Here is a 23,257-nt window from a genome sequence, read left to right as displayed (position 1 = left end):
GAAACAACAAATGCGAGAGGGCTGTGGATTTTCTATCTGTTCGAAGCCTTACAGTTGTGAAAACAGTTTCTTTCCAAGAACTTCCAAGTGCTTGGGGATCAGGTTCAGCTTTAGCGTGCCAGGCATACCCACACTTAATTTCAGAGGCTTTGAGCCAAAAAGATTGGCTTGAAGTGGGTACATATTGGTGTGTTGAAAATGCTTCCGAGTAATTTTTTAAACAATTTCATGCTTAACAATCACCGAGCTGAGGTTTTTCATTGATATCACTACCCAAAGATGATAAACAAGCCCTCTGAGTGGTGCTAGTGCCAATCACAACACTCTCTTGGACATAGAGATGTCTCTCAAAGGCTAAGGAGAAGATGTGTGTCTCATAAAGCCGGACACTGTCCCTGAAATTCTATCCAAAAGAGGCACATGAGAAAGTGATCTCCAAAAGTAAAATGTTGATGTAAAAATATTTACCAATAAAAAACAGTATAATGTGCCTTTTCTACAAATTACATTGCTATTGATAAGTGGTCACCCAAAGGAGGTCTTGAAACTCAACATATTTGGGATAGGATGGGGGGAGGGAACATCTCATGCATTAGGTATTGCATTCCAAGGAAAACCTAAGAAAAGACACCCAAAGTAGAATTAAAATTAACCAAAAGAGAATTTCAATATGGTCAGTGGGTGAAATTCAAAGATTATTATTGTCTGTGTAACAACTTATCCTGGCATTTCCCTTAAATGTATGGTCTAGATATTTATTCAAAAGAAAGATAGCAATCACACACACACACACACACACACACACACACACACCACTGCCATGGGGGAGTATGATGGTTAATTTTATGTATCAACGTAGCTAATCTAGAAGTCACTCTGAAGGTGTTTTTCAAATGAGATTAACGTTTAAATCAGTAGATTTAAGGAAAGCAGATAGCATTCCATAATGTGGCTGGGTCTCATTCAATCACTTGAAGGCCTTTGAAAAAGACTGAGGTATTTCCCTTGAGAGAGGGAATTCTGCCTCCAGACTGCCTTCAGACTCAGCTGCAACATCAACTCTTCCCTGGGTCTCCAACCTGCCTGACTTCCCTGCAAATTGTGGACTTGCCCGTCCTCACAATCATGTGAACCAATTCTATAAAAGAAATCACTCTCTTTCTCTTTCTAGATCGATAGAAAGATAGATAGATAGATAAACAGATAGATAGACACACATTCTATTGGTTCTGTTTCTTTGGTCAACTTGACTAATCCGGGGTCTAATATAATTCAATAAACCCTGTCCAAAAATACTTCTAAGATCAAAAATTATGTATAAAAGCAAAGATAGATACATAGCTTTATTTAGGATAAACTGATAGAACTGTTTTATTTGATGCTACAGCCAACCATCTTACAATCTCCCGGCAGTTTGGACTTGTATAAATCCTCTTATTAAAACTTGAGGAGGAAAACAGAGACTGAAATGACACCAGACTAAAATTTTAGTTTGTGTTAATAAATATAATCCCAGTCAATGAGAACATTTTCTTTAAGCTGTGAACAAATGAAAAACTTCATTCAGTTTGGCATATTTTTTGTTCGTATACTGGTGGTGATTCTTTGCAGAACAAAGGCTGATGAGTTTTTGCTGCCATCCCTCCCATGTTGTGTACATCCTGCCATCTGTCAATCTGGTGCTTTTCACAAACACTCAATCACACATACCAAGCACTTTCCCCTTGCCCCGCCTCCCAACACCTTCCCACCCCACACACATACACACATGTTCACTCTTTATTCAGTGTTCCAGGAAAATGTCTTTCCACTCCACTTTCTGCATTGTTCATTACAGAGGTCATATAAAGCTTTCTGGTTGTAGCCTTTGTGACTAAAAAAAAAACTGTAGGCTGTGTGCAGGTGACTGCAGCTAGGATGAGAGACCCTATAAAGAAATATAGACAATAAAAGCAGCTGCCTGGTACCAACTGCAGTAGAAAGGCAGCTACTTTCTTTCCATCGAGGTGGAACAGAGCTTGCTCCTAGGCAGCAGTTGCTACACCAGCAATAACTATCCAGGCTGATCTCCCACCATCCCGACAATTATTTGGAGAACAAAAGGAAAATGACGGAGTTTCTCCCTGAATCAAGGACACACATAATGAATCTCCTTCCTTACGTGGTTCATTCCTCAAGATAGGAGACATGTACATCTCAAAAAGAAAGGAACATACACTTGATTAATAGCAGCTAGTCCCACTTTGAAAAGATGAGATGGGTCATTATAATTATTTTTGAAAGGAATAACTGTGGCTATTATTTCTGGAGTGGGGTCATCTCACATAACTCTTCTTAAGGTTTCATACTATTATGCTTTAAATGCAGGAATCTCTAGCTCCTTCACAATATAATCAGGACCTTGGAGAAGGAGGGGTCCTCACTCTTCACACTTTCACTTAGAATATATTTAAAACATAGTATTTGTTTTGGGAACAAGATACGTATAAAAATCTTGCTTTTCCTGCACCACTAATATAGGTCATCATTCTATGATAGATTCAGCTATCTCTTGTTGGAAAAAGTAACAAAGAGAATTATTAAACCATGATCAAGGGCCAACCCTCATATGGTCTCCACACTGCTGGTTTTGTGAAACTCAAGTTATTATCACCTATCCAGGCTAAGGGAATAGCAAGGAATGGGCAGAGAGGAAAATGACACAGGTCTGCAGAGGTGAGTGTTCAAAAAATGCTCATCTTAGCTCCAGGAACCCTTAAAGGGGGAATTTCATTAAGTAAAAACAACCTTTCAGTATTCCCTAGACTAAACTGTGAAACATTTTTGAAAAGCATAAAATCCTTATTTATGGCAGGAATGTTTGAAATTCAAAAGATAAATGCCATTTGGAATGCAACCATGTTCTAGGTATCTAATATGTAATGGGACACAGCTGTAATAACAGCCACTGAACCAGGGGCCTCCCTATATCATGTCATTAGTTGACTTGTTATAAGCCGATCTTCTAGCCCTTTTTATAAGGGCCACTGGGGTAAAAAATAAATATATCATGTACTGAACATCTGTGGTTCTGTCACAAAGCACCACTCATATCAACTTTCAAGCTTATATCTTAGGCTATACATGACACACTTTTAAAAATGTATCTTAACAAAATGTATAGATTAGGAACTCATAAGTCTTTATTCCAAAGGACAGAGGATACAAGAAGGCCTTGGCTGTGCCATGGGTAACACTAATGGCACCTTTTTTATTGTTTCAGTATATTCTTTTGGGTTCAAAACCATACGTGTACTCTAGGTAAGATGCGGTAGGTGAACATTTTACATGTGAGAGTTAAGTGAGGAAAGAAATGCCAAATGTCAAGCTATTAACATATTAAGTCATCAAACTCATGAGTCAGCATTTAAGAACACACAATTAGGAGCAGCAATTCCTGCTTATCTGGTGGGCTTCCCTGGTGGCACAGTGGTTGAGAGTCCACCTGCCTATGCGGGGGACACGGGTTCGTGTCCCGGTGCGGGAAGATCCCACATGCCGCGGAGCAGCTAGGCCCGTGAGCCATGGCCGCTGAGCCTGCTTGTCCAGAGCCTCTGCTCCGCAACGGGAGAGGCCACAACAGTGAGAGGCCCGCGTATCGCAAAAAAAAAGTAAAAATAAACTTATTTGGTCATATAAGAGGTTCTTTCGTCTTTCCAATGGTCAAATAAAAAATAATGCCCATCTCCTTTAAAAGGAAACAGGGAAAGGGAATAAAACATTTAAAATAACTAGGAAAAACTACCAGCTATATTTCAGAAAAAAATAGAAATGTCATTAATCTATGTAATGAAATAATTAATGATAATGAACATTAATATAGTTACGAGAGATTTTTGTAGAGAAGGCACGGGTGTAAGGAAGGGATCCATTTAGGAGGTATTTTATATAATACAGGCAGGATATGAAGGAATTAGGGTTGTAGCAATGGATGTGGTAAGAAGTGGTCTGGTTCTTGTCATACTTTGAAGGCATATTTATAGAATATGCTGATAGATCAGTTGTAAGAGGGAGGAGTCAAGGATGACTTCAATGGCTTTAATCTGGATTACTTGGAAGGATGGAGTTGCCATTACCTGCAACGGGGAGGCCTGTGGGTTACAGACTCCATATTCATAATTGCCAGGCTTGTAGTATTGATGGGCAGCAGTATATTACTCAAAGGGTTCCAAATTTACTGTTGGTGGTTTGAAAAAGGATCTTAGGTGCTATACAGACAAACAAATATTTAATAAATGAAATTAGCTCTCCATATACAGGAGTAAAGTTCTCTTTTCAAACATATTTTAGGTAACAAATGAGGCTTGATTTAACTAAGTATTGATACATTGCTAAACTATGAGAGTCCTGGTGGTATGTGGTTGAAGCAAAATTCCTGAAAACATGCAGTTGTTTACTGAAAATTGGGAAATACTATTGTATTAAAAAGACCTGGATTCAAATTCTCTTTAGCCACATAAGTTAGAAAAGAGGGGCTAGTTAACTAAACTCTTGAAAACAGTTTCCTTTTCTATTAATAAGGATAATAATGCTCAAATTACAGGGTTGCTTTAAGGGTTAAATGTTGCCTATAAAATACCCAATACTGTATTTGACAAATGCCTAGTACTCCACACTTGGTTGTTACTTTAAATAATAAATATGATTTTGTGTCTATTGAACAGTTCCTTTAGGCTATTATAACAACCCAAAGATATGCACAAATAAATACAAAATATCTAATGCCCACCAGTTCATTTAAATAAGAAATAACTACTAATAGCAGAGAAACATTTATCATCAAAATATATATAAAATACTTTTTAAGACTTCATTCAGTATACTAAAAATTACAGCAAATAGTTCTGTAAATACCAGCATTACAAGTGGAATGCACATGAATTTTAGAATTTCCTTAAGCACTTCCCAAGAAGACAGTTAAAATCTTATCTCCCAACAAAGTATATGTGAAGATTGACCTGGATAAAAAATGGTGGATTATTTCTTTACATACAATTCCTCTGATAGATTTCTTTTTGTGAAACTCATTTCAGTAGTGTTTTTAACTTAATAGAGTGAGCAATAACTTTTACCTTTCACAAACAGGCAATATTTATAATCATGGATGTCTTAACAAATATTAGCAGACAGAGTGGTTAAACCTGGCATATTATTACATCATCAGTGCTAAATTCTGGCCATATATCCTCAGAGCAATTATAATTTTTTCTTACAATGATTACTATAAACATTTCTAAAATTTTTCTTAATGACTTGTTATGAAGAGTTACTTTTATGATAATTACTATCCATTATATTTTAGTGCTCTTTAGTTCCATATACTTTTTAAAAATTGAGATATAATTGACATATAACACTGTGTAAGCTTGAGCTGTACAATATATTGGTTTGCTCCTAGTTTCATATACTTTACGTGGTAACTGTCTATAAATTTGTATATTTAACTAAATAGAAACTACATTCCATACTAATAACAAAAAGCTTGATTGAGAGATAGGAGAAGGGACAGATAGATTGATAAATAAGCCAGGCTGATGTGGAGAGTTTCACTGGACAGCTCTAAATATTTGTTCACTTCACATATTTTGACTAGTTGCTTTATACAAACCAGACACATTCAACTGAGATACAATTAAACTACACATACAACTATCATTTAATTTGTACATAATTTAGAGTATTTTATTTCTTTTTCTTTCTCCTTTTAGTGAAAATCTTTGGGATAGTGTGTTGTTTTTTTTGGCATCACATAACAAAAAAAATCATAAAAAGGTAGTCTTTAAAATCTATCCTTTAGTAATGAAAAAAAATGAAGCTATTATACATAATTTGGCATCATCCTTGAATTCAAGATAAATATTTCATTGGGTGGCTTCACTGAGCTGCTGGTACTTATTGAAGTGTCTTGGTAATTGGCCTTGCCTGCCTTTTCTTGGTCAAACCAATCAATTTCATGCTGGTTTCTTAAAACCTTTAAGATCTCCTACTAAACTGAGAGCTCCTTGAGGATAGTAGGCACATCTTAACAAGCATTTTATCCACTGTGCATTCAGCATAGTACCTGGCTCACAATAAGTGCTCAGTCAATGCTTAGGGAACAGAAAAAAGCAATTAGTAATTAAGTGTGTTATGTATTGCCAAAGAAACCAGGAGTTAGATAAAAGTTATTTTGATCTTCAAAAGTACATTCGTTGCTAAATGTTCCAAAAGTTCATTAATGATATTACTACCAAGTATTGATCACTTATAAGGACCAAGCACTTGAGTGTTTATGTAGGCAATTGTTCTTGTCGTTACCACAACTCCGGGTAGACATAATCCTTATTTAATAAATAACATAGTCAAGAGTAAAACTATTCAAGTGCAAATGATTTCGAAAATAAAAGGACTTTCTTCTCTCAGATCTGTTAGGTTTCATACCCTTTCTAGAACTTTACTCTTTTTAGAACTTTATATTCTTCTTGAGATATGTATATATATACACACATACATAAACATACAAACACAAATGCAAATATATACACACAAAACAATAAGTTGTTGCAAAGCCTAGTTCTTTTTCTAGCTGTTTTATATTGGGACTTTAATAAAGACATCTATCTTCTATCTGCAATAATAAGAATTTATGAAAATAGCTTAGAATGGAAACATATTTCAAGTAAGATAGATGAGATCCATTTTTTAAACTTTTCAGAAATAAGGACTTTAAATTAAACCAAATTCTTCTACCATATTAATTCAAATCAAGAAAGATGTATGTTATATTTTAAACCTAGGTCCTTTGCTGGGAGGTGATGGTATATTAGGCAATGTATTTCAAATGTCAAGTATAAAAAACCTTTTAGAAAACATTTTAATAGAAGGAAAATGAAACAAGCTCTACTCAATGAAAGAGAAATAGAGAATTTCTTTCCTTGACATGTTGGAAATTTGCATGAATAGCTGTTAGGTGTACTCCTTCTTAGAGGATATACACACAATTATGCTCCATGGATGGACGAAGATGGACAAACTCTGCCCCAAAACTATATTCAAACAACATGATGAACCAAAAAAATAAAAGTACATGATATGCAACATTTTTCGTTAATATGTCTGTAGTGAGCATAGTTATTTTGGGGGCATTTAAAATTTTCTCTTTTTGGAACTATAGTAAACTTATTAAAATGTACTTAAAAACCAATATTCTAGTGAATAAAAGTAAAAGGTGACCATTTCCTAAGTAATTGCAACACCTTTGTTTTATGTCACAACATGGTCCTTGGTAAAAGTTTATTTTAACTCTTTATCCTGAATGATTGTTAGAATATTCATTTGTCACCTGATTTCTTCTTATATCTCTGTCCATCTCTTTTCTTTAATCTTTGTAGACATTCTTTGCGTGACTATCCCTTTACTATTCTCACCAATCCTTTTTATTTTATGGCTGTCTTTGGGTGTCATCCTAGCCAAAGTCTCAGAAGTATAGCTCAATATAACCAACTGCCTAGCAGATGTTTCCATTAGACCCTCTCATGGGCACTTCAGTGTTGACACTAAGTCAAGATATATACATACATCTGTGTATGTAATGAAGGAAGAATGGCTTATTATATTGAGAGTTGTTTTACATCACATATGAATTCCAATTTTGAAAGAATTAGAGCCTAAACCAATCACATCAAAGTAGGGTGTTTCAGAGTCTGACTTCATATATTTTAATACTTATTCATATTTTTTAATTTTAAAAAAGAGTTTCTATTTCTCCCAGATAGAGCAAGATCAGCATGATTATGTTTGAGACAGGGCTCAATAACTTATTTAAGTGCTTCCTTAGTTCCATATACTTTCTCTCATTTTATTTAGTCCTCACAACAATCTGTGTGTGTATTATTGTATCCATGTCAAAAAGGATGTAAAGACTCCAGATTAGTCTAATCCCTGTCTTAAATTCATTTTTAAAGAAAATTGGGAAGGAATGCATAAAAAAACAAATTTAAAAATAAAAAATCTAGTCACCTCACTATTAAGTGGCAACACCTGGATTTACAGTTGGACTTTTGACACTGTCCTTCACCACTCTGCTTTTCAAATGTTGTTGTTTTGCAATCATATTTGTTTCAATTGTAAGTAAATACTGGATTATTTTCCCATGAATACATGATATATTTTGCATCAACTTAGTTCCCTAGAATATGTAACTGGAAGGAAACTTAAAAATTATCCAGTCCAAGTGTTTAATTTCACAAAAGAGATAAAACAATAGCTCTGATAAAAGTGACCTATTCAGAGGCTGAAACCAAAGAGTGGGAGCAGAGAGGAGTATTCCCCTCTGTTGATATGCATTCCAGAACTCTTCCTACTCTGACATACAGACTCTGCTCTGCTCTGACATACTCTGCTCACTACAGACATATTAAAGAAAAATGTTACATATCATGTACTTTTATTTTTTTGGTTCATCATGTTGTTTGAATATAGTTTTGGGGCAGAGTTTGTCCATCTTCGTCCATCCATGGAGCATAATTGTGTGTATATCCTCTAAGAAGGAGTACACCTAACAGTTATTCATGCAAATTTCCTACATGTCAAGGAAAGAAATTCTCTATTTCTCTTTCATTGAGTAGAGCTTGTTTCATTTTCCTTCTATTAAAATGTTTTCTAAAAGGTTTTTTATACTTGACATTTGAAATACATTGCCTAATATACCATCACCTCCCAGCAAAGAACCTAGGTTTAAAATATAACATACAGCCTCCACTTTTTTTTATTTCTCTTTTTTTCTTCTTTTTTTTTTTTGCGGTACGCGGGCCTCTCACTGCCGCGGCCTCTCCCGTTGCTGAGCACAGGATGCGCAGGCTCAGCGGCCATGGCTCACGGGCCCAGCCGCTCCGGGCATGTGGGATCCTCCCGGACCGGGGCACGAACCCGTGTCCCCTGCATCGCCAGGCGGACTCTCAACCACTGGGCCACCAGGAAAGCCCCAGCCTCCACTTTAAAGCCATTTCTTGGACAAAATTGTGACAAGACACAGATTTTCTTTCTGTTGGTTTGTTATAATTATTTTTTTCCTACCGGAATGAAAATGAAAGCAATAAGAGGTTAATTCTTAATGATAACAAATTGTCAAGATAAATGCTTTTAAATTAACATTGACTAATAGTAAATGTAACCCTTCAAAGCTACATTAGAAGAGTTTTTATTTGGTTTTGGCAAGAAAGATTTGGGTAAATAACTTCCCAATAAAGCAATTCAGATTTTTTTTTTATCAACATTGCTCAAATCATGTGAAATTTTGATTTCAAAGAAAAAAAATCGTATGATCTGTGTGCCAGGTAGTCACAAATTACATTAATATGGTAACCATCTTTACAGATTTCTTTTTTCAGTCTTAATTATGCAAAGTCATAGGAAAAAGAGTATCCTAACAGTTAAGAGCAGGAACTCTGTAGTTGTGAAATCATGGACAAGACATTTAACCACTCACAGTCATAAAATTATTGTAAGGATTAAATGACATAATTATGTAATAGACTATAGAGCAGTGTTAATCATATCAAGAGGATTTAGATCAGCAATTACTACTGGTGAAATGAGGTAGAAAATGTGAGCTTCCCATTTTTTGGCCTCAGCATTCTTTGGTTTAGTGTGAATATTATAGAATCTCAGGGCCCTAGCACATGGGGATGCCACACATAATAATTCTTTTAATTTGAATACATATCACAACAATTTCATAGCAGATGGCAATAAAGTCCCTTGAGGAAGAGGTGCTTTTTTTTCAATTTGGACAATGGTGCTATATTGATAGGTGCTATATTATAAAGTCAGATTTTTGGGCTATATTATAGTTATTAACAGGGAGATTGTATTTTTGGAGATACTGAAATATAATTAAGAGTTTATAATGAAAGAGTCTGGTTAGTGGTAGTAGGATTTTTGCTTTTAAAATCAGAGCATCTTTTCCTTCTAAATATTTGCATTTATTCAATTTCTCAATTATCTGCACATATTGCAATTATTCCCTAAGGATCTTTTATATTTAACTTAATCCTAGAGGGGTAGAATATATTAAAAGATAAGTTATTGTCTTTAATGTGTTTTGAGACTAAAAACATTCTGCTTGGGAAAAATAATAATAGGAAAGATTTCTATTGAAAAAGTATTTTTTGCTCTTGGAAAGATGCAGGGAATATGGCATAAGTTAGCATTAAATGGCTATTTCTCTCTTTCTAATTTTTATTTTTTAATTGAAGTATAGTCGATTTACAAATGTTTTAGGTGTACAGCAAAGTGACTCAATTATACATATATATATATACACACACACATATATATATTCTTTTTCAGATTCTTTTCTATTATAAGTTACTACAAGATATTGAATATAGTTCCCTATGCTATACTTTCTTAATACTAAGTGCTTTAGTTAACACCATATTTTCTCCTCTAGCTGGTTGTTGGTATTTCTGTTCTTGTGAGCACTTTAAAGGAGAAGTCAGCAGGAAAAGAATAACCGTAATTCTCCAGACATATGTCTGCTCCGTTCATTTTAATTGTATTGATATTAAAGATCAGAAACGAAACCGGGATGAGAGTTCAATATAGATCCTGGAAACCCCCAAACTATCTCCATTTGCTGGTTTTCTATATAATTGTGGCTTTAAGCTCATATAAAGGTTCTGAATAACTGTCAGGACAATATATGGCTCTGCTTTTGTTCAGCTTATTGCTCATGCTGCAGATATGTGATATGCCTCCATACCAGGGTGTGACGGCTGAAAGGCATCATTAATGTGTTAAATGATGTGGAAGGCTTCAGGCACACTAGGACACATCACTGCAGAGTGATATCCCCAGATGTACAGGTCTCTGCCTTGATTTCAAATAGGAAAGAAAGAAGCTAAATTACCACACAAGCGAAATGCACCAAGAAAATTATAATGTATATATTCACTTGTAATCTCTGGGCCTGATTCAGACCTCATTTGTTTGTTGAAAGAAATAAAAGGTTAAGTCTTCAATTCTTAGGGTTTATTAATCACACAAGTGAAACAACAAGGGGAAGATTCATCAGAATGCCTTACTGTAATCTTATTCCCACTATTTTGTTTGATTTTCATTATATTTTAGCTTTCTGATGTACTACACTGGTGCTACAAAACACCTTCCTTCATGCTCTGAAAGAATGCATGTAGATGCTCTGATGTCTAGTTTACTTCCAGGGTACATAATTATATGTCAGCATACATTTCTAAAGAGACTATATCAATACGTATCTGTAGCTTAATAGCAGATCCAAGCTGTATACCTTTTCTAGTATTATTTTGAAACGTTTGCTTCTTCAGAAATTCTAAAGCCTGCCTGGCTCTCTTTGACATGAGGCATTCCTCTGTCATATCTATAAATGCTGCTTCTAAATCCCAACAGAACAAGGTAGATACAGGAAATTTATTGCAGAATAAGGAATGAAGAAGATTTTAAAATATCTGCGTTATCAATGTATAAAAATTAGACTGGATTCTAAATGTAGCCAAAGGGCTCTGATAGTTTAAGATTCATTTTAAAAAGTGTGTATTGTTGGGCTTCCCTCGTGGCGCAGTGGTTGAGAGTCCGCCTGCCGATGCAGGGGACACAGGTTTGTGCCCTGGTCCGGGAAGATCCCACATGCCGCGGAGCGGCTGGGCCTGTGAACCATGGCCGCTGAGCCTGCACATCCGTGTGTATTGTTTATTCAGGATATATTATACTATTTTTTTCTACTAATAGATGCTGTTACCTTGTCCTGTGAAATAGCAGGTCACAAAAGTATAGGCAAGTATGCTTTTAGAAGTCCTTTAGAAGAAGTAAATTGATAGGTGTGGTTAAAGATCAAAAAGATGTACTGGTTGATTAAAATTATACCAATAACAAAGTTCTAAACTACAGTCCTAGAATCACAAAAAATAAATAAAACAGGAAAAATTATGACTGGATTTCCAGTTCAATCCCTCATGTGATGGATAGCAATTTTTCACTGGAAGAAAATTAGAGATTTGTCTTTGATCATTAAATTAAGTGAATGATAGAGGCTATTCTGTTTAAAGCCAAGGATAAGAATGTTTTCCTTATATCAGAAGGCCTCCAAGATGCTATCCTTCTTTGTATAAATTGATGGTTCTTCAATAGGAAATCTAAATAAAATTAAGTCGAGTTCTCTCTTTTTTAAATAATATTATTTACTGGTCATTTTTCAATGGGGTGGCAACTGTGAAACTCTTAGAGAGATATCAAACCCCTGAGAAAGTCCTACCCATAAGTGTTGATTCCCTTTCCCTTCATATTTTTGTATCTGACTTAATTTACAGAAAACGGTTAATTTATTCATTATTGTAGATAAGAACTATATTATAGATAGAAACTGAAGGTAAACAGAACATCCATTTGTTTTTGCCAAAGGGACATCGCGGAATAATTGACAAAAGTTGACTAATATCTGCAGATAAGATCATAATATGGACAATGCTAATGTCCTGATTTTGATAAATGTATTGAGATTATGTAAGAGAGTGACATTGCTTTAGGAAGTTTGCACTGAAGAATTTAGGAGTAAAGGGGCGTAATATCTGCAATTTACACTCAAGTGGTTCAGAAAAAAATAATATCTCTATAGAGAAGGCGATGGGGGAGAGTATGATAAAGCGAATGTAGTAAAATGTTAATTTTTAGGAAATCTGGCTTAAAGTATATACACATATTGTGTACTATGGTACTATTTGCAACACTTTCATATATGTGAACAAATTAAATTTTATGATAAAAACTGTACACATATATGCACAACTCCAATAGGGTAAATTGAAAGAGGAGGGACAGGTCCATTTACTCTAGGGAAGTATAGAGGTCAGGATAATCTTCATAGAGGAAAAAATAAGTTTAAGTGAAACTAGAAAAAAATATTAAAAATGTGCGTGCCTGGATCAAAAATTTCAAGGATTAGGGGTATGTTGAAAAAGGAAATACTGGAGTGATACCAGGACCCAGAGAATGGAGGGACACCTTTTTCAGCTATTATAAATTGAGAGAAACAGAGTGGCATTTACCTAAGTGTCATTCTAAAGTTGTTTGTTTGATTGTAAGACTGCAAGGCAAAAGAATTCTAGGACTGATGGTACTTCAATGTCAACTACCTGGCAATCAAGACTGTAAGTAGGAAAAGACCAAAAATTTCTAAAACTTTTTTTTGTTTGTTTGAATGTATGGCTCAACATTTTTTAAATGCCGTTTTAGACTTGAAAATTATAATTGCAGATAATATGAATACTCATTTAAATCCGATTATGTCATTCTTTCACTATAATTCAGGCATTCACATGTGAAGAATTATACTTATTGACACTGTTCCATGCTCTTTTCAAGATTAAGCTTCTTAAAACAGATTGAATGAGGTTACTCTTCCACTCAATATATGTATTTCCATCCAATATCCCACTATCTAACATACCAGTGGCTCGGTCTTCCTTGCATATCCAACCTGATTTCCTGTTACCCTTTAACAAGATCCATCTCCTCTTCTCAGCCTACCCTTCCTACTACCCAGGAAACTCAATTCCAATATTGTAATATATATACACTTCCTTTTCTTTACTCCTATCTGATTTATTCCTATTTTTCAAAGTACATCTAAACTCTTTTTTCCAAAGGTTTCCCAAAAATCCTTCAACCACCACTTCTTAACTCATTTAATTACATAGTGTCTTCTGCAAGTTTATATGATTTGTATAATTTTTTAAAAATCTATACTTCTATCATAAATTCTTGCATGGCTGGAACATATATTACATGAACATAAAAGGAGCATTGAAATATACTTGTTGATCCATTAACCCTTTTTACAAATATCTCAGTGGAAAGAAGTTGCTAAGCAGTATGATATTTTGACTTTACTAATTCATTTAAGTTCCAATTCCTTTTTATTTTGGAATCTCAACATAATTAAAAGAGGATTATTATAATTCTTGGTATTATTTATTTATAAATGTTATGACTAAGAACCTTAAAATCTAACACTAAGTGTGGAGAAAAAGTATGAAGATCTGAAACAATTCAAAGGAAAAATCAGTAGCATGTGATCACTTATTAAATGCGGCATATGAACCAAAGATGAATCCAAGTGTCAGAATTTGGTAAACTGAGGAAAGCGGTGGCCTCATTGGTAGGGAGGAAAAAAATAAGGAGAGAAAGTGGTTTGAGGGAGAACGTTTTCTTTTTTGGATGGTGGACATTTCTAATAATCAATCACTCATTCATTCAATAAACTTTTGAGTGAATACAAGGTGCTAGAAAGCCTTGTTCTAAGTCTGAGAACCACAGATGTGAACATCAGACAAGGTCCAGGCCCTTATGAAATCCACACTCTTCCTAACAATTGTATTCATTTTAACAAAAAGGTACAAATAGGATATTATAACTGGTTCTCAGAAGGGCACTTCTGTAGAGTGAGGACAGAAACCAGACTGCACTATGAATGAGAGAACAAAGAGAGAAGTAAGGATTACTTTATGAAAACATCTAATCTTAGACTGAAAATTAGGAGAAAAATAAGATGAAATCATGAAGAGTCAAACAATTTGTAATATGCATACGTGTGTGTATTTAGCGTGTGTGTATTGTTGTTGCTTTTATTTAATTATTTGTAACTTCCTCTAAGATGAATAAAAGCCTATGCAACAGAAAAGGCAAAGAAAAAGAGCCAGGAGAGTGTATATCTAAGATGCTAGAAGGGGAAGAGATTTTCTCGACAGCCCACTCTTTAGAGTCAGGAGTCAATGGGAGTTAGTGAGTACAAACAGGACGAATAAGATTTAGAAAAGCCAGTGAGATAGCATTTTCCTTTCCCTTCTAAACTTTATGGTCTTAATAAGTTAGGAGGGTGTAAGAGGAAAAAGCATACTCCTGTGTGTCTCCTCTATGCATACTTCACTTCTGGTCACCAAATATGTGGGGTTTTCCTCACACCAAGCAATTCTGCAAAACCAGCTGGGTGTCCTATGATTTAATTCAATTCTGATACTAGCTACCTGGAGTTAGCATCACATCCCACAGGTTAGGGCTCAGTCCCATAAGACTTCCCCATCCCCCCCTTCAGATACTAATCTCAAGTCCAGGTTGTTATCTTTGCTTCTGACCCAACAGGCATAAATCGGAGTTTCCCATGACCCCCTCTTAATTAATGTTCAATTAATTTACTAGAGCAGCTCACAGAATTTACAAAAACATTTTACTTACTAGATTTACAGTTTATTATGTAAAAGAATGCAATTCAGAAACAGACAGATGAAGAGATGAATAGGGCAAGGTACCGGGCAGAGAATTTCCATGCTTTCTCCAGACTTGTTGCCTACCAGCGCATCTACCCAAAAGCTCTCTGAGCCATGTCCTTTGAGCTTTTAAGGAGGCTTCATTACGTAGGCATGATTGATTACATCGTTGACCACTGATGATTAAAATCTATCTCCAGCCCCTCCACCCTACCCAGAGGGGAGGTTGAGGAGTGGAGGGGCTAAAAGTTCTTCTAAGCACATGGTTTGTTTCCCTGCCACCATCCTTAGGGACTTTCCAAAACTCACTTCATTAACGTAAACTCAAATGTGATTGAAAGGGGTTGTTATGAATAACAAAATACCCATTATTGCTCTTATCACTTAGGAAATTCTAAGAGTTTTAGGAGCTCTGTGCCATAAACTGGGACCAAGACCAAATATATATTTCTTATTATAAATCACAGTATCACAGAGGGAAAATCATCTGTGTAGAATGAGGGAGTAAAGGATAAGATTAATTATGGGGAAGAGTGGAGATGATAAAGAAGATCTCTTGCAGAATACCCCTAAGAAACCCTGTGATAAATGACTGAGAAGCAAGGACCAAGTTTATTGTAGATGGCATAGGGTACAGTAGATTTTCCCAGCAAATCCCCCCTCTGTCTCCAAGGCAGCATTTCTTTTTGTAGCTATATGGCATGAATCATAGGATGGCAGAAAGAACACAAGAATAGAAGTTGAAAGTGGAGTTGGAGTTGGAAGACATAAGTAGAAGTTTGACCGCTTGATAAAAAGTTGAAAAAACTTCTTGGATCTCAGTTTCTGTAAAATGGGCGTGGGGTGGATCTCAAAACTTGAAAGCCCATATATTCTCTACTAGTGGCCCCTCTTCTTGCCTGAGATTGTTACATGCTATAGGATAGCGGAGAAAGGGCAGATTCTATGATGGAAGTTGAGAATAAACAGGGACAAATATTCCACTAGTGGAATGATTTTTCCAGAACTGAAAGGTAAACATACTCATTCAAAGAAGAAAACAAGAAGTAGCAATTTACCCCAAGATATAACGTCACAGATTTTTGTTCTGCAATCTGCAATTCGTTCTGTACATGTTTGTCTGATGGATTCATGGATACAATCTTTACGTACAGACCATGTTTTTTATCTCACTGACATACTTTGTGAAAGTATTAAGGGCTGGGAACTAACACCCAAATTCACAACATAATCCTCCACAATTTAGAAGGTGCCTTATCGTGTGGTCATCACATGGCTTTTACAATGTAATCAAGAGAAACATCAACGAATTCAATCTCACAAACTAAATTAAAAGGGACACATTCACATTTCCCCTTTATAGCCATGTCAGAGATAGAGAGGAAGGAGGAATTTAAACACCAGGCATCGTATCTGTCATAGCCATATCTTTCTAGACGTCGGGAGCTCATTTCTCAAGGCTACCAGTCCATTAACCTTCACAAGAGCAAAAATAAAGCAAAACAATGAAACACTCTGGAGAAATGGCATGGCTTCTAATCTTGCTTATATATCTTACCATGGGGATTTGAAGATGGAACAAAGACTTCTACCTCCCCAGGCACAAAAACGATACAGACTCCCTGAGATAAATATATAAAATGCCTCATGGTGCATGTTGTAGACATATTTGTGATTTTTCTGAAAAATGAGAGTGGGGTTAGGAAGAGTAGCTGATATCATCCCTGCTGAATCTCTGTCTTTCCCTGTGATTTGTAACTGGGAGGGCCAAAGCATCAACTCCATTTATTTTTCTAAAGTCTTGGCCTGCTCTTGGTTGCCACTTTACCTAGATTCATTCATTGTATATATCTGGAACTATTAGTTTCTTGATAAATGCATTGTCAGAAAGCCAGAGGTCAATGATAAGATGGGAAATAAGGAGCTCTTGCTTGTTTTTATACACTTCTGTTTGACTTAGGAGATAATTATAACACAGATTGATGCTCTTGTTTTAAACAAGGTAGTAAATCAGAGTGAAATATGGGATTTGGGAAAGCCATTTGCCACATAATTATAACTTCTTAAAATTCTTGTGTTCATTGAATATGAGAAGCTATAATCACGTGATACATAGCAATAGCATTACTCATCTTTTTTTTTCTCTCTCATGGAAGACAGTTAAATAAACCTAAGTTACAAATCCTTAAATATTATTAACTACAAAGTTTAAATATCATTAACTAAAGCGAAACAAAAGCATATGTTGCTTGGTCTAAGACCTAGCTTTAAGTGGGAGAGATTACAGATTCAGTAAGCAAGATTAAAATAATGATTCAGTGCACTTCATTAAAAAGTCTTGTCTTTTCCATAAATAAACTTTATCACCATGAGACAATGTAAAATTATAAGAATTTCATCAATATAGGAGACTAGAAGAAAAGTGGGGACAAAGGAGGGATGTGGAATCAGAAAGACACATTTAAACATGGACTCTGCCAGGGGTTATATTCAAAATATCTGTCAACTGGCATGCTAGGGACATGGAGCCCTCAAGTTGGAAAAGTTCCCACACAGGGATCTGGAGACCACTCGAGTGCCAGGATTTACCCTTTTGGTTGCTGGATTACGAGAAGAAGGGGGACCTGACAGACTGGTCTGTAGACTCCTCTAATGCCAAGATTTATCCTTTTGATTGCTAGATTATGGAGAAGGAAGTGGGGGGCTTGATATACTGGGTTTAGGGGGCTACCTAGGGTACTTGAGGAATTAACCAGTACAGGTGCATTTCTATACTCACCTTCAGAAGTAGCTTTGTCTGCTTCTAACCAGTATGCAAATAAGTACAAAATTTTACTAACCAGCAGAGTCATACTTGTGCATACTTGGTGAATATTAGCCCTGATGACACCTATTAGTTTTGCACCCTTGGTAGTTTAACTAACCTCCCTGAGTCAGCCAAGTGAAAGAAAGAAAGTGGTGAATTTCCTGGCTAGATATTTGGCTGCTCTAAGACCTCTTCCAGCTGATAGAATTTAGTCATCTCTCCTTTCTCTTTTCTTCTGACATCCAGTATTCGTATCCTCAAAGAAAAGAGCGAGTCCCGCTAGAGAGCAGAGGAACTTCCATAATTTAAACCAAATGTAGAAAAGAAGCTGAGTTTACACTCAATTGTAACTTCCAGCTCAAGGTTAGCTCTCCTGGGAGCAGATGTGGGAGTCTGTAGTTCTAGCTGAAGTATTTTCAGGGGGCCATCCTGTCTCTTCTTTTTCTCCTTTTTTGGCTCCAATGTTTATTTTCTTGTGTATAAATTATACAATAATATCTCTGAACTGAATTGTTTGAAATGTAACCCTAATTATGATATCTTGTAGCAACAGTTATGCACAATAAATATCTATCAGCTTAATTTTGCACAGCTTTGTTGATTAGAAAACTGTTTTTTACTCATTCATCACAGTTATCACCTTGGAAAAATGATTGTCTTATTTCAAAGGGATATCACTGGCATGTCTCTGTATACTCTGCAAAGTGTAATTCTTCTATATGTTTGAGAGAATCACAACTAAAACCCCATGAATAATTCTGGACACCACACTGTAAAAAAAAAACCATAGTAAAAAATATCACAAGAATTATCAGAGAACTGAAAAACAAATAGAAGATTTAAGGGATGACTGAAAAACACAGGATTTACTAACGGTAAAGAAAAGAGAAATGTTGTGGATGCAAGATAAAGAAAGGTGAGAAGTTTATTTAAATTTTCTATTCCATATTAAAGGCCCTTTGCTTACAATCTGGCAACACAGTATTTTCTTTTTAATTAGGAAAAGATTGTCAGTGGAAAATACAGTTGATGAAATCACCATAAAATTTATATCTGGAAATTTTAAAGATCAGTGATTCCAACTGTTTTCCACCAAGACCTCTTTTTACTAAGCTTCTCCTCAATTCCATATTTTTAATTTTTAAATACAAATTGTATCTATTAAATAAAATGTGTTTCTTTTCTTTTTTTTAATTAATAAGAGAGCTTTAACTATCTGAGCTATACTACCCAGAGCTTCTGGGGAGTATAAAATAACTGAATAACTATACACAAAATTTGATATAATTATAACTAAGGTAAAGACATTTATAGTTTTAAATATCGTACATAACCTTTTCCAAGCTAGATTCAATGTCTGTTAAGTTCTTGAAAATACGGAAATGATGCAAGGAGCCCCATAAGTACTATCTCCAGAGCCCCAGATGTTTAAAGATTTCAAATTGGGAAGCAATGGATTAAACTAGCTTAAAATCATCTAACAAATATGATTTATTCTCACTCTGAAGAATTAAATTGAGCTATTTAATGTACCATAACTGTCTAAAAGTAATAAAAAAGAATAACCTGGGGCTCTTTCAAATCTTTTTTTTCCTACCCTTTCTTCCACTCTTTCTGTGAGAACTATTACTTGGCTCTGAGATGGCAGGAGTAGGAAGCATCCAGCATGTACTCACCAGCCTGGTTAGTTGTGATGCTGACTGCAGCAAACTGTCTTGGTGGTGAGCTCAGCTCTGACACCCCATTAATGGCATCAATCTCAAAGGTGTAGTTAGTGTGTGCCAGGAGGTCTGTCACTGTCACCGTGGTGTTGGTGAGTCCATACTGTCGAGGGAGGAAGCGGACATTTGGGCTGCATGGCTCACACTGTTTTACGTTCCACCCACATTTTTTACATATGATGCTGAAGGTAACATCTTTCCGGCCTCCTGTGTCCAGGGGCCAACTCCAGTCCAGGATAACCGAGGTCTCATTTATATTAGATATAACATTTCTTGGTGCAGATGGAGGTCCTGCAAAGTAGTTCAACAAAGATTAATGAGCCTCACTTCTGTTTTCTACTACAAGGGAAATAGATAATTTACAGTGGAACTGAAAGAGGTAAATAACCATCTTGTCTTTATTATATACTTTTAATTCATCCTCAGAGGATCCATGAGATTATAGACACATGGATTCAAGAGTGCTGTCCTCCCCGAGCTACGAAGGGGGGAGGTTTGACTCCAGGTTGAAGATGCATTCACGAAGTCCAACAAAGGAATTTACCACTAAATTCAATGCCCTTGTGAATAGTTATGAAAACTTTAGTATTAGTTTTATAAATCTTAGTTCTTTTTCCCTATGACCTATGACCAACATATAACAAGAGGGAATAGAAAAGTAAAAATACAAATCCCATGCCTAAACCTCCCCTACCGTGTCAAAATTATGCAAGATCTAAAACAAGATATAGAAAATTTTCTTTCCTTCTGGGTGTCCTGTTGCAGTAAGTGCTTTAAAAACTAATTCATTTTGTGTGATAAATGTTGCATTTGTGGTGAGGCAAGCATGGAGAGTGAAGCAGAGAAAGCTTTTAATTTGCACATGGAGAGCAGAAGGAAATGGGCCAAATGCTTTAAAAAAAAAACACAATAAGAAGAAGAAAAAAGGAAATAAAACAAACATGGAGGCATGGGTTGCAGCAAAACTACTCACGGGTACAAGCCATGGATGGAGGGTCTTTGTCTGCTCGGAAGTAATTATTCTCACACCTGCAGTTCACTGAACCATCTTCGTGAGTAGAACTGTGAGGTGGGCACTTAGCACACTGCACATTACCATCCGAAGGCTTGTAGAAACCTGGTCGACAAGCTACAAACAAAATGACTCTTTTAAGATTTTGTGATAATTTTGAAAATATATTCTTGAAAATACATAAAACAGGTTTCAGGAGGCTAGGACATGCATTCATTATGAATAAAATCTATTTCCTTCTCCCAGAATTCATAGAAGCAAATAATGTGGCCCAATGTAGTTTCTCCACATATACGTTTGTATTTGCACCAAATGTTAAGGGGGAAAAAAAACGCCACAAGATTTAGATTATTTTGGCACTAGAGTGTGATGAAATTTCCATCTCATGTTTTCACAGCTTTACTTGGCATTGGACTATTTGTGGAGAAAATAAAGCAAAGCCATGTCATCATGCAGCCATTCCCTTTTTAAACATGATGCAATGTGTACAGTCTCTGCAGTTAGTACTTAATATAGTACCCACTTGTTTTCTAATTAGTTTCTGTGTGAACAACTTTATCCCCACAAATTGCAAGCAACTGAAGAAAGAAGTCACGGCTTTGTCTATATTTTAAGATTCTTGATACATGGTTCTCCTGAGCTATGATATTTTGTTTGCCCTTGACAGTGTCATTCCCTAACTTCTCTGGTAATGGCCTAAAAGAAAGGTCTTAATTTATTTCCTTGTCTGTATCTCAAATACACAGGGAGGTATAATTTCTATTTAAACTGATATACTTGTGAATTATTACTAGATTAACGCTTTTAAAAATAACTGTTATCTTCTTTCTTTCCAGTTGTATCTCTGAATGACATTTTTTTTTTTTAAGCCCAATGAACAGGTTACCAGATATTATTTCAGCTACCCATTTAATATTCACTATCTATTTACAGCTTTTACAGAAATGTCTCCATTATAGTATTTTCATCTAATCTGATATAAAATTTAAAATGCTGTACTGTTTTATTTGGTCCATTTTCATAACTACCGTGAGAACTGAAATCATAGTGAAAACCCTAACAAAAGTCCCTTGACATTCCTTTGAGGAAGGAATTCAGGATCTTAAATTTTTAAGTTTCTTTGGAAGCCAATAATTTCTTAAGTCTCTAAAACTCAACTTCAAAACTACATTGAGATTTGATGGCTTAAACCACTTAGAGACTAGACCCTACAGCCTATGTTTATCACTGAATTCCAAAATTTTTTTATATCAACTTCATATTGTGAATAACAGGTTATTTGCATTCAAATAAAACCTGTGTGAATAAATCTTAACTTTTATAATCACTAAATGTATTTTAAAAGATAACACACTGTATCTATAATAGTGTATCTCCCTACTGAACATCTCTTGGGAGATAACACTCCCAAGGAAAATACATTGACAAGACCAACAATTAGAATTACTTAAAATGATAGTAATCATTAATCGAGTCTTGCTGTTTTCAAGTTCTTACTAAGAATGGCTGCTCAATGACCATATTACATTAAATTGAACAACTTTTGGTACCATAGTGAGAGCCAGTCAAATAAATTCTATTGCCCTAAGCAAACTTGGATTAGGATTATAAACTTCTGAACATTGTTGTTAAGCACTGGTTAGAAAGGTCCACTCATATCTCATGTCGTATTGCCTCAGGGGGAAACGGTATAAAGTATAAACAAACTATGCACTTAACTTCTGGTTTCAATTTAGCTCATTATTGAGTGCCTTTAAATTTGCAAGAAGGCATTGCTGAGTCTTTAAAAGATTAAGTTGCAGTGTTCCAATGTACTTTGTTATTTTGTTTGCTTGTAAATTTATCTGTGTTTTTATTTCAGGCTTTTATAGTTTTTACAACATTAGGTATAAAGGTATTCACTAAACACTCAATCACTTTTTGTTAATACTATAAACAGCTATACTATGTGATACTTAAAGACGAGATAGTCACACAATCACTTAGCTACAGCACCACAGCACAGAATTTCTGATAGTATTGAAAGTAGCTATAGTTATTAAGCCTAGAAGTTAAGAATGTGACTTGAATTAGTAACCAGACTTTAATTATGAGTAAATAATAACCTTAGAGATGAGAAGAGTAAAAGACAGGTAGGCACATATACATGCAGTTGAATAAATATCTGTCAATCATCTACTTTTGTTCAGTCTCCTCGTTAGTCTTAAAGATACAAATGTCCCTAATTCTGTCCATCCCAAAAAGGCCCTTGAAATTTGAAAGCAGGCAACAGAAATTTAACACAGGCCACATGGAGCAAGCACTCCATTCTGATTGATCTGTTGGAAGAAATACACAGAAGGACTCCCATTTGAGAAAGATTAAGACAGTACAAGTTGGCCTGTAAGAAGCATAATTAAAT

This window comes from Delphinapterus leucas, chromosome 4, assembly GCF_059928025.1.
Source record: "Delphinapterus leucas isolate spDelLeu-1000000601 "Yukka" chromosome 4, BTC_Dleu_Yukka2, whole genome shotgun sequence".
Lineage (NCBI taxonomy): Eukaryota > Metazoa > Chordata > Mammalia > Artiodactyla > Monodontidae > Delphinapterus > Delphinapterus leucas.
This window is presented reverse-complemented; position numbering follows the sequence as displayed.